A 12,229-nucleotide genomic window follows, 5' to 3' on the forward strand; every position below is an offset into this window, starting at 1 on the left:
ACTTTTGAAACATTATTTCTCTTTGTTGCGTTATGTTTTTTCCATCATTTTTCTCCACCCCAATAAGGACTTTATTGCTTTTCAAACAGAGGATGCAGTAGAGCCCCACCTACAATTCAGTGTTTTCTCCTCACAAGAGCAGAGATTGAAGAATGGTAATGGATGTGGGACAGAGCCACCCTGGCTGTAGACTTTTAATCTTGTTTACACGTTAGCTACCTGGTTAAAAGAATAAGGAAAGCAGCAATTGCAGATTGAGTTAGTTAGTGACTGATGACCTCATTTACTCAAGATGTACATTAGGTCAAAGACAGAAGAAGTATGTTACTGCATTATCATTCAGCTTTTTTCATAAATAATATTTCCTCTCTTACTGGTAGCAGCAAGGTCTGGTACAATCTGCAGCTCGTGGTTAGGAATCACTGTTGTAAATGACCTTAAAGCATTTTCAGAGGGATTAAAATGATTAGCTTAGCTATGTGAAACACAGCTCCTTCAGAGTATAAAATAAGCTGCAGTAAAACTGCTATACACATACATATACTTAAACAAGTACATTCTCTGTCAACAAACACCACCAGTGTTCTTTGTTCATTACCGTGACTTATTTTCCAAGGAAAATCCCTTGTTCTGAAATGCAATGCTTTTCTGTACTGTATACCCCACCCTCATCACGTATACAGCATTTATCTCTTCTATTACTCATATATTATAAAATAAATATGATCTGCCATATAATAGGAGCATGAGATGTCTCAGAGTACGTTATTTTACAAAAACAACACCAGAAGTATTACCGGGAGCCAAGTAAACACTGCACCACTTACAGCTTCGACTGGACTGGACTGAATGTAATTGCACCATGGCCCACAGATTTGACACTTACAGGTCAAAAGTCAGTGGCAATTACCTTTTACCCAGGCATAGTGGTACAGATGAAAGTGAAGTAAATCCTGGCTTGCTGAACCGAGAGTGTGGGGTCTTCATAAGGGTCAGGGTGAGCACCCAATGTTGCAAAAGCCAATTAGCTCACACATACAAGTAAGAAAATATTTCTTCCATATGGTGGCTACAGTGACAAGAGAGCTGTCACCTGCTACAATGCATAAAAAGGCCTTAATGCACAAACTCTCTGTTCCTCTCAGGACAGAAAAGCCGTTTTTGGAAGATGTTTTCCACTGTGGAACAAGGCCAGGCAACAGTGTCACTGAGACATGGAGCCTGAAAGGTGACTGAAGGTCTGTCTAGCTCTGGCTTCGACCGCAATGCACCGTTTGCTCAGGAAAGCAGATCAGAGGACATTAGTCTCTTGAATGGCTTACTCAAGGATATAATGCACTTATTAGATCTTTGAGACTTGAGGCAATACACTCATCACACTGCGATCAATGGATTTTTGGACCCTAAAGATTAAGTCTGTTTTATCTCTTGGGAATTACAATCATAAGCAGAACTAATGCTGGATATCAAACTAACCCTAATTTTTAACCCCAAACCCAATCCATGGTGTCACAATCCGGCTCTTGGACCGTGACAAATATGGAGACACACCATGTTGAAAGTATAACAAAGTAATTTATTTTTAACAAATAATGAGCAATAAATCTAAATAGCGTGTGAATAACGTGTGAATATCACTCAAGTCAGTAGTGATAGGGGTGAGTGAGTGAAAGTATCGTGTATGTAAAGGTGTTGAAGGTGTAGAAATAAAACAACGGAGAACTCAAAATGGCCTCAGCCACATCCTTGAGGGGGGATACCTCTTCGGCGAGAAAGGAAAGAAGAGAGAGCCACTGCACTATTGCCAGGCTTAAGTAATCGGCACACACTGGGGCCCTCAGGCGATTTGCCTAATCAATGTAAGCACAAGAAAGTTACACAGTACAGCCCCGCAGGGGTCGTCACAGTGGAAACATAGATACACTCCTCTTTTTAAGTACAGATTGATTGAAAACTGTCAAGACCCAAGTACCAAAAGTTAGCAATGAACTGCTGTCTCAGGTCTTGTTTACATATTTACATATTTCCTGATTTAAGGAAATGTCTGAATATGCTGGCTGGTTGACCCATAAGTAGATCCCTATGCAGTTAGCAAACAGTTTATCCCGGGGGCTAGTTTCAGTGTTTACTTTTAGTCAGACTGAGACAAGAGTATTTTAAATGAATTAAATTAATGCATTAATTGATTTTTTGACCATGTGGCAGAGACAACATGCAGTAAACGCAACGTTACATGCTAAAATCGTAAGGAAACAGTTGCCTATTTTCACAACCTGCAACAATAGAACTAATTTGGAGTAATATTTCTGACCACCCGATAAATGCATCTCCAAAATTAAGTCTCCTTTTTGCTCTGTTTTTGGTCTGCACCAGCTCCTGAGGGACATATCTGGCTTTTTAACTGCTAAATGCTCCACAATTTTCACCAGGTGGTCACTAAATTTGTCTGTCTGCTGTTTGGTGCCGAGTAGGTTGTGTAGCCTACTGTCGGTTTAAAAGCTTTTTTTTGCTGAAAACAGCCGGCTGCATCTGCCTGAGAGTGAATCACAACAGTAAACTTGTGTGCTGTAAAACCAAAAGCTCTGTAGGACTGAGGGAAAACGCAAAGATAATGATCATTTAGTTTATTATCTTTAATTTAATTTGTAAAGCTTTTGGAGGCTTGTGTTACTATCCCCAATTTATAGAGCAACGAGCCACAATTATGAGAAGACCAGGTTTAAAAACATTGAAATTTTGCTCTAAATGTTAACATTCTTCAAACTAAATTATTGGTACTGACCAGTGCTGGTGATACAGAACCTTATTTCTTTTTATTCACTCTTATCTTCAAACTAATTAGTGCTCACGGCAACTTTAAAATTAACCTGGTCATGTAAAATAACTGCCAGACTGTGTCAACATATAGCATGGGGCATTCTGGATAATGATTACACCAGGTACAACACTCAAGCTCTATATTCTAGATACACCTGAGTGCATTAATGCCATTACTTAATGTAGTCTTCCTAATTTGTACTGTGTTGTGTGGCTAAACACAAGGGTGACTGTGCATCCCATTAGGACCACTATACAGGTCTGCCCCAGGGCTTCTGCATCCCGCAGGGACATAGTTTATCAAATTATATTGGGGAGTATTTCAATGCTTTGTTACAAGTCAGAGTACATTTCAATGTTATCAGATTTTGAGACACACATGGTGCGCAGTGATACACACCAATGGGCACCACAAAAGGTGTATGGTGAAAGGATCGGAAACTACAAATCTAGAAAGGTTTCTGAGAAATACCTCAGTCACACAAACTCTGTTTTGATCTTTTGTTTGTTTACAAGACTCCTCCCCCTCCATCACACACACAAAGTGTATACTGTCTCTCTTATGGAGCACTTCAAGTACTCCTTTGTGCAGGCAGATATCCGGCTACACAATACTTCCTGCCATATAGGCTTCAAGCTCGGCCCACTAAAAGTTGTGCTTAACTGAGGGCACGTGCACTCATGTATAGCCCATGACTGATTTATTCTCCTTTATCCTTTTGCTCTGGACATGTTGGTACACCTCCCAGGTTTGCAGTTTTCTGCTTAGGGACTATGATTTTTTAAATTATAAGTATATTAGCATACTTCCATCTTAAAATCTAATCTAACATAAACACAGAATTTTAATTTTGCAGATATTGTTGTTTTCACTTTCAGTGCGAAACGTTTTTCTCCCTATTCCCGAGAGTGACAGTAGTTATAAAACACTGTTTACGTATGCTAATGATGTATAGGCTCTGCCACACTGAGTAGCTGCTGTTACTACAGTTGCTCTCCCCCTTCAGCTCTGGCAAACTAATTACCACTGGTTGGCATGAAACGCATCAGCGGTTCGCCAGAGTGGGAATGTCTCCACAGACACCAGATTTAAAAACTCCAGTACACTGCGAAATACAGAGAGATTTACCAGATGGTGATAGTATTGTGGGAACTCCTTTGGTAAGGGCTTGAATGGAATGGACATTCATTAAAGTCCTGCATTCTAGCTTTATGTTTTCTTGTGAACAAACAGAAGTTGCTCTTTACTTTCAGTGTTTGTCACCAAAACACACTGTATGTGTCTTTTAGGTCTAAGAAATTCTACATGCAATTTTCCCCAAATAAGAGGTACAAGGTAGATTTAAAAATGCATTAGTACTGCGCTTCCTTGCATGTTAGCGGAACCACCTATCAATCAGTGGGATAATGTTAAACTAACATGGAGATTCTGATATCACACAATCTTCTTCAGAATTAACTCAACATTTAAGCCAACATGGACAAATAGCCTTTAAATAGCCTTTCTGGGTTCCACCATATCCCAGGACCTGAAGTGGGAGCCCAACACTGACACCATTATCAAGAAGGCCCAGCAGAAGATGTACTTCCTACGCCAGCTCAGGAAGCTCAACCTGCCTAAAGAGCTGCTGATCCACTTTTACACAGCCATCATCCAGTCTATCCTCTGCACGTCCATCACTGTCTGGTTTGGATTTGCCACCAAAAAGGACAGGGACAGACTACAACAGACAGTGAGAAATGCAGAAAATATCACCGGTGCCAACCTGCCCTCCATTCAGGACTTATACATTTCCAGAGTCAGGAAACATCACTGCAGAGCCATCTCACCCGGGACACAACCTGTTCCAGCTACTCCCCTCTGGTAGGCGCTACAGAGCACTGTACGCCAAAACCAACAGACACAATAGCAGTTTCTTCCCACAAGCCATCACTCCGATGACCATCTGATTTCTGACCAACTCCTGTACAATAATCCAGTAACTCTGTCTCTAATCAGCCACCTGTTTACTGGTTACCACTTATTACACATGTATGCATGTATGTGAATGTGTACCTGTATAAAACATCCACCACCGACATGTACATAATAATGAAATTATATCTTACTCCTGCGTCTTTTGCACTCTGCTCACTGCACTATTTTTGAATATGTCTATATTGTTTTTTGTTCATAGTGTGTATATTTGTGTTGTCTACACTGTAACCTGTGTCTGATTTATTTTATTATTGTGTTATTGTATTTTTGTATGAGTAAGCACATCGTGAGCAATGTACAATCCTGAGTCAAATTCCTCGTATGTGCACATATACCTGGTGTGGGAGCCAAAATAGCAAATTTTTGTTTATATTTAAAGATCAGTATTTATTATTTCAAGACTTCCCATATTTTTGGTTATAGTTCTGATTCACTGATTTGATGGACAGTTTGGCCACTGATTGGCAAATCAGCCTCACCATAGTAGCTGTGGGTGTGGTGTAATTACTAAAGGGAAGTTGGAAACAGGAGTGGAGGCCCTAGCTTTAGTTGAGACCAAACACAGTTTTTTAACCACACTTTTTCTAACCTTATTTGATATCATTTTTGAGTCAATAGGCTACTATTTATTTTCCCTCATTTACACTACACACATATGCACCAAACCTACAATGTTTTGGTAGGATCATAGGTCAAGTTTTATTTTTGTAGGTAGGATATTAGAGTTAAATTATTATTTCCAACGGCGAACACAGAATGCTGGATTGGCGAAAAGTTACAAAGGTGCGTTAAAACTACTCTTCTAGTGCTGGGGCAGTGGCTATAATATTGAAATGGAATAGCCACTACACCTGGCAGTAAAGCTGATTCTGAAGTGTTCAGAGCTCCAGAATAGCTACTACATGAAAGAATTTTGAATCTTTTGGCATTTTCTTTTTTTTTTTGTATTATTTTATTTTCCTGAAACATTAACATTTTGACCTGTCCAGGGTGTACCCCGCCATTTGCCCGATGTCGGCTGGGATTGGTTCCACACACCCCCCTGCGACCCTCTTCAGAGGATAAACGGTTGATAGTGAGTGAGTGATTTACATTTTAAAACAAATTTCAGCTAACAGCAAAATTTCACCTGTAAACATTAAAATGATCATGTCAACAGCTTGCAGTGCAGATTTGCCTGAATGAAATCAAATGTGATTTTAAGATGTAATTATCTGTGTAGAAGAAAATCTCCCACAGCTGCACAGCAGAGGTCTGGCTGTGTTTCTGTGTTTTTTCATACATATACACAAGAGATGCAGACGTTTGAATTGTTGTTAATATTTAGTGTGAAAATATCGCTGGCTTTGACCTCTCTCGTGAATGGGAATTGTGTAGGTTAATGTGAAAGCACATATACACATGTCAAATAAGATATATAAATGTTTCAGTGACACAGATGATCCAAGCTAAGAGAGAACACACAGTCAGGTAAATCACTAAAGACATATGGATGACTGCATTCTTGGCTGACAAGAATGCACAGATAAAGAAAAATCATTAATTAGAATACATCTATATATAACAGCAGCTTTTACATGAACAAGAATTTCCCTTAAATCTTCAACAAAACCCATGTATCTTTGCTTACTAGTTAGCAGTTTTATCTCCAGTATGTTCTTATCTTGTGGTTATCATTGCATTATCTTCAATATTCTCAGTTCCTGCTCCAGTCTTATCTATAACTGATTTCCTGCAACTCCAACAGCGTTGTTCCTATGGGGATCATCACATATTCATCTAATCAAAAAAAAAAACAACAACAACAAAGCTCACAGATTTGTCTGGACAACAAAATTAACGTTAAGATGAGAATTGATCGTTGAATGAGTTTATCTAACATATCTTTCTTCTTCTGCGGGAACTGTACAGCCTAGCGGAGATTTGTCACACACCAAACACTCAACAGAGTAGGTTCCTGTGTAAACAGACAAAGTACCTATGGCGGGGCATGTTCCGTCATCACAGGGGTCCTATTGTTTGATGAAGAAGCATTTTAGGAAATGATGCGAGGACCCCTGCAATGGATGGCCTATGGTGTAGATGGTCAAAGCCTTTTGAGTTTTGTTTCCTGCTCCTTTGTACACTGCAGTAAAATCATCTGCCTTTGTCTATGAACAATAACAACACATTCTAGCTTTATTTAGTAATTTTAAATCAAAGGTATGCCACATTTAAAGATATGAAATAACACATTCACCCTCTTACAAACACTTAGTTGAATAAGCTATATTCGTAAGAAATAACACACACCATCATTTAATTCAATATGTTCAGAGATTATGATGATACAGCCTTACCTGGTCTTGTATGACCAGTAGTTTATGTAGCAAATGTTGGCAAACTTTAGACAAACATTGCTGTGTAACTGACTTTAGGACTCCTGTGGCCATAGTGGAACTATACATTGTTTTACTTTAAAGTATGAACAAATTCTACATTAGAGACAGCTTTCAATAGAAAAACAACATCACTGTCCATTTGGTCAACACATAAAATGACCTATTTACAGTTCGAAGAATTATTCGTTATTTTGGGAAATACTCTTATTCGCTTTCTTGCCAAGAGTTAGATGATACCACTCTCGTGTCTGCATGTGAACCTACCCGCCAGCTGTCAGTTAACTTAGCTTAGCACAGAAAGAAAATCTGCCAGCACCTCTGAAGCTTACTAATTAACATGAAATATCTGATATGTTTAATCAGTACAAACCAAAGAGTAGAAACAACAAATTCTTGGGTCTGAGTAGTTCCAACGCAACCAGTAGAGACTCTAGAAAGCACTGAGCCTAGGCTAGAAAAAGTCCAGCACATTACCAATTTGTCATTCTTACTCATCGTTTTTTTTTTTTTTTAACAGATCAAACAAATGAGATACAGTGTGTTAATCAGTGAGCTTTGGAGATGCTGGAAGGTAGATTCTGTTTACGCATTTTCCAAATGTCCAATGTTTCCTCAAAAGGGCTAAAACCAGGGAATGTCTTGCTTTTTTCAGATAAAAATTATATTTCTATCGATCATTTTTGCTCTAGTCATAAGTTCTATCTCTGTAGTCGTTATGTGGATTATCATAGGGTGGCAATTCTAGGATAAAGTGATCATGAGATATCCCTGATGTAATTAATCTTTTATTTTTTTGTGATCTTGTCACTTGTTGTATATCTTTTTTTTTGGTTTGGCATCATGACAAACTTTGATCAGAACAGAAACCTTTATAAGGGTAGGTTAGATATAATTTGTGTCACAGAAGATTACCTTTGAGTGGGAAAAAAATTAGAGAAAGGGAAAAATCTATGTGGAATTACTTTTTATGTATTTAACTCTCTTTTTATGAAAATATGTATGTAGGTGGCAGTACAGTAGCATGAGTGGAGGAGACCACAGTGGATGGGTGAGTTTACATAGCAGTCAACAGTGAACATCTGTTTCTTTTACCCATGACCAGGATCTTTCCCTAACCATACCGAAGTTGTTGTAGTTGCCTTAACATAACTAAACCAGATCAGAAAATGCTTATATAATTATTTTTTGTCATAGGGGTCATTTTGGAAGGAACTGTTTTGTCATTTAAGTTGCAGGACTTGTCATTACCAATCAAAATCATCAAGCAAACATTTGCCAATTTGAGCTTCTCAAATGCTGCTGCTTTTTCTGTTTTATATCACTCCAAAATGATTATTATTGTGGTTTGGATATTTTGTAGCCTTAATTGGCAAAAAATAACTGATAGATCACTTGATAATAAAAAAAAATCTCTAGTTGCAGCTTTCTAGACTAAAGTAACATATGTGTGACTTGTCAGTAATCAAAAACACATCTGAGGCATCATATGCATTCTAGAGATAGTTGAATGCCTTTAGTCTTTAATAGTATTTCTAAACCCTGCGTTTACTTGATTTGAAGCCATTTTGTGTTGTCAACATGTTCTTTCCCCTCTAACCCCTATGGTGCTGCAGGAAGGTGGTTGTAATCATCAGTGTATCTGAAACGTGATTGGAGCACAGGGGCAGATGGGTGGAGGCATGCGTGCTGGAGAGCTGGATGTGAGGTACGCAGGCAGTAACAGGAGAGCTGTTCTGCTACTTTGTCCAACAGCACGGAGAGCTGACCTTGAGGGGAATGGGGAAAATTGACAGGGGTAGAGCGGTAACAAGGGCCAGCTATATATCAGGGAGGCAATTTGGAGTGGTTTATCCGATGAGGGTCAATTCCTGCTGCAGTACCATAGATCAGAGTTTTCAAGCCTGAGCGTGCCTTCATGGGGAGAGGTTAGGATAGATCCATTTTTGAATGACTGAGCTGCTGATCAAGCCCCAGCAGATCATGCACACAAAACACAGGGGAGTGGGGTAATCATGAGGATTTGTGATGCAGGAAAACGTGCATCAGCAGATTTATCTCCTGCTATTTGTGGCCTTGCTGCTCTGGCTCCGGCCCAAATCAAATCTTTTTTAAGAGGCAATTTCACAATGTTCCTTTCAATTATTTTACATATCAGGGACACGGAATAGGTTATTATCTAGAGGATACAGGAATTAATGTTATTATTATTACCAGCGATAAAAATGACTACACTCATTTGTGACCAAAGCATATTCCTCTGTAAAGAAAAGACATCAAAGATCTGTACTAAATCTGTCACTGTGTTACGCTGCGATACCAAGAGAGAGTAATTTTACAGATGCCTTTACTCTGTGTCTGACCTTTTCTATTGCTGCTTCTATTTTGGATCACTGTCTCTCTGCACCTCTGAGACTGGCCAGATGGCAGGTCTATTGAGTGATAAAATTTGAGAGACAAGAGCACTGTTACACCACAAGACTCTGTGGCTAAGGCCCCGGCTTCAGTGGAGGTTGGAATGAGCACATAGAGCCAGCATAACATTTGAATTCCCCTTCATTATCTTTTCCTCCTGTGTGGCCAACAGACTGAGCCCAGCTCATACGCTCTGCAGTTTTTACAGAGTGGCAGAGTGGTACAGAGAAGTCAATATAATGAAGATGCTGAGTTATATAGGTCATCAACATGCAAATTGTTCCGAACTGAATGGACTATTATGTGAAATCTGATTTTTTTCTAAAGTAAAATTATCACTGTAAAGCCAAATTATGAGACTCTACTAACTAAATTATACTGTATATTAATAAGTGGAGACATCTTGTGGACAATGTTTATTTTGCACTATGTTGATGTTCCAAACGTGAAACTGGAGGCATCAAAAGGCTAAAAGGGAATAAAATTCTATATTGAACATAATTTTAACCATCCTATTTCCTACATAATTCCTTTTTTCTGCTTAAAAGTATGCTCTGCACCACAGTGTATAGATGGCTAGGAGCTGAGGCAAACTGCGTAGTACAGCAAGCAGTTTAAAGTCTTAATAAAATTATGTTAGAATTAGAGCTGTTATCTATTTTGGGCTCTAATTTGTTAATGCTACGTAATAATCATATTGTTCAACATTTGAAAGTTTGCTGTAGTACGTTGAATCTTTTTTTAATGTCCCGCCCCATCCAGGCTGTGATTGGTCGGTTGACGAAGTGACTGACAAGCATGTCATCATATATCTACTGTAAATTTATTGCCCTCCAGAACACACACAGTCTCAGGGCCAGTAGCTGGCTGCGGTTTAAAGTGCCCTTTGTGCGTACAGAGTCAGGAAAAATGAGTGTCCTATTTTGGCCCATGGTCTTGGAATGATCTGCAGCTTAAGTTGGAGTCTCTTATTCCAGTATCCAGTTTTAAACAAAAACTGTCAGAGGTTTTAAACACATCTTGCATCTGTGACATTTAGTCAAATTATGATATGTTTATTATGTCTTTTTATCTGATACTTTGTTGTAAATAATTTAATAATACCGTTACTTTTATGAATAATGCTGCTGTACATGTAATGCCTTGTTTGCACCTTGCACTGTGTGCTGTTTCACATCTTGGCCAGGACATCCTAGTAAAAGAGATTAAAAATCCCAATGGATTTCTTTCCTGGTAAAATAAAGGTTAAACAAAATAAATAAAATAAAAATGTCGGCTTTATGAAAAGTTGAACATGTTGAACAACAAAAGGCACTGATACAGATAACGTTAAATGGCCAGCGAGCCAAACCCACACCTTCCTTATCTTCTCCCTATTTTCTTCTGTCGACGTCTCTCTGTCTCTGTCACAGAGTGACCAGAGCACCGGCATTTCCCTTGGTGCTCCAGTGGCGAGTCTGACTATGTTTTCAACGATTAGCAGCGGGGCAGGGAGGGGTGGGTTATAGCAGGTTGTTGTCTTAAATGTTACTCACACACTGCTCATAAAACATTTTTGTCATTGCACGTAGGCTTATCAGTTTTTAGGGGCACATGCGAGAGCCCGGTGTGGGCGGGGATAATGAGCAGACTGCAGCACACACAGAGCGTCTCATGCACTTTTTGTTTTATTAAATCGCACCCGTTTTGCAGTTGTGTAATCACACTTTACAACATCGCAGCCCTAGTTAGAATATAACCAATTAGCCCTTCCTTTAAATAGGTTATGGTTGCCATATTACCCTTTAAAACAGGTATCAATTTGCAGTTATTTTGGTCAGATAGCATTCTTTTATCAAGGAAATCAGATCATGAAATTATAAATTCATTCACAGATTAAATAAATGTCAACCTGCTGGTGGTGGCAGATGATCGGTCAGGGAATCACCAAACTCACTAGGATTCATCCTCTGGGAAGCATGAACGCCTGTGCTAAATTTCATGTCAATCCATCGGCCGACACCATCCTCAGGGCTCCAATACTCGCGTGACTAAAAAGAGAGAGAAAATCCTGATAGTAGATTTTTTTTAAAGACATATGAGCATGTTTTACATTTTGCAGCAGCTATTTTAGTGGTGAAGCGCCTATCCATGTGCCTGCCCCTTTCTATCTTATTATAATTCAAATCTCATCATTGTGTGACTGCTTGGGTCAATGACACATTCATTTTAGTTAGGTGATTTAACTGCATCCATTAGTGTCTTTGCAATGCCATGGTTGCATCACAAGCATTTATCCTGAGTTTAGTAAATCCATTTATCCATGAATTCATAACTCTATAGCTTTGCCAGCTTGAAAAACTGCTGTATATATACTGGCTAATACCTAACGAAAGCACAACAAAACAGAATCAGAGCCAGAAATGGTCGGATGAGCCGGGTACATTACCATGGATATCATAGGGGAATATTTATGCAACGTGATTCGAGTTACAGTCGGTTCCCTGCTTATAGTCTACAGGATTTTCACTGTATGCCATCATAAAGCAGATATACTACACAGTCGACAATGCACTTTCGCATCTTATCTGTGCTCTGCTCATTTTCCGCTTGAGGAAGTTGAGAAAATTGACTTAGAATTGCTCCATGCAAAGTAGCTGCA

This window comes from Micropterus dolomieu, linkage group LG18 (assembly GCF_021292245.1).
Source record: "Micropterus dolomieu isolate WLL.071019.BEF.003 ecotype Adirondacks linkage group LG18, ASM2129224v1, whole genome shotgun sequence".
Lineage (NCBI taxonomy): Eukaryota > Metazoa > Chordata > Actinopteri > Centrarchiformes > Centrarchidae > Micropterus > Micropterus dolomieu.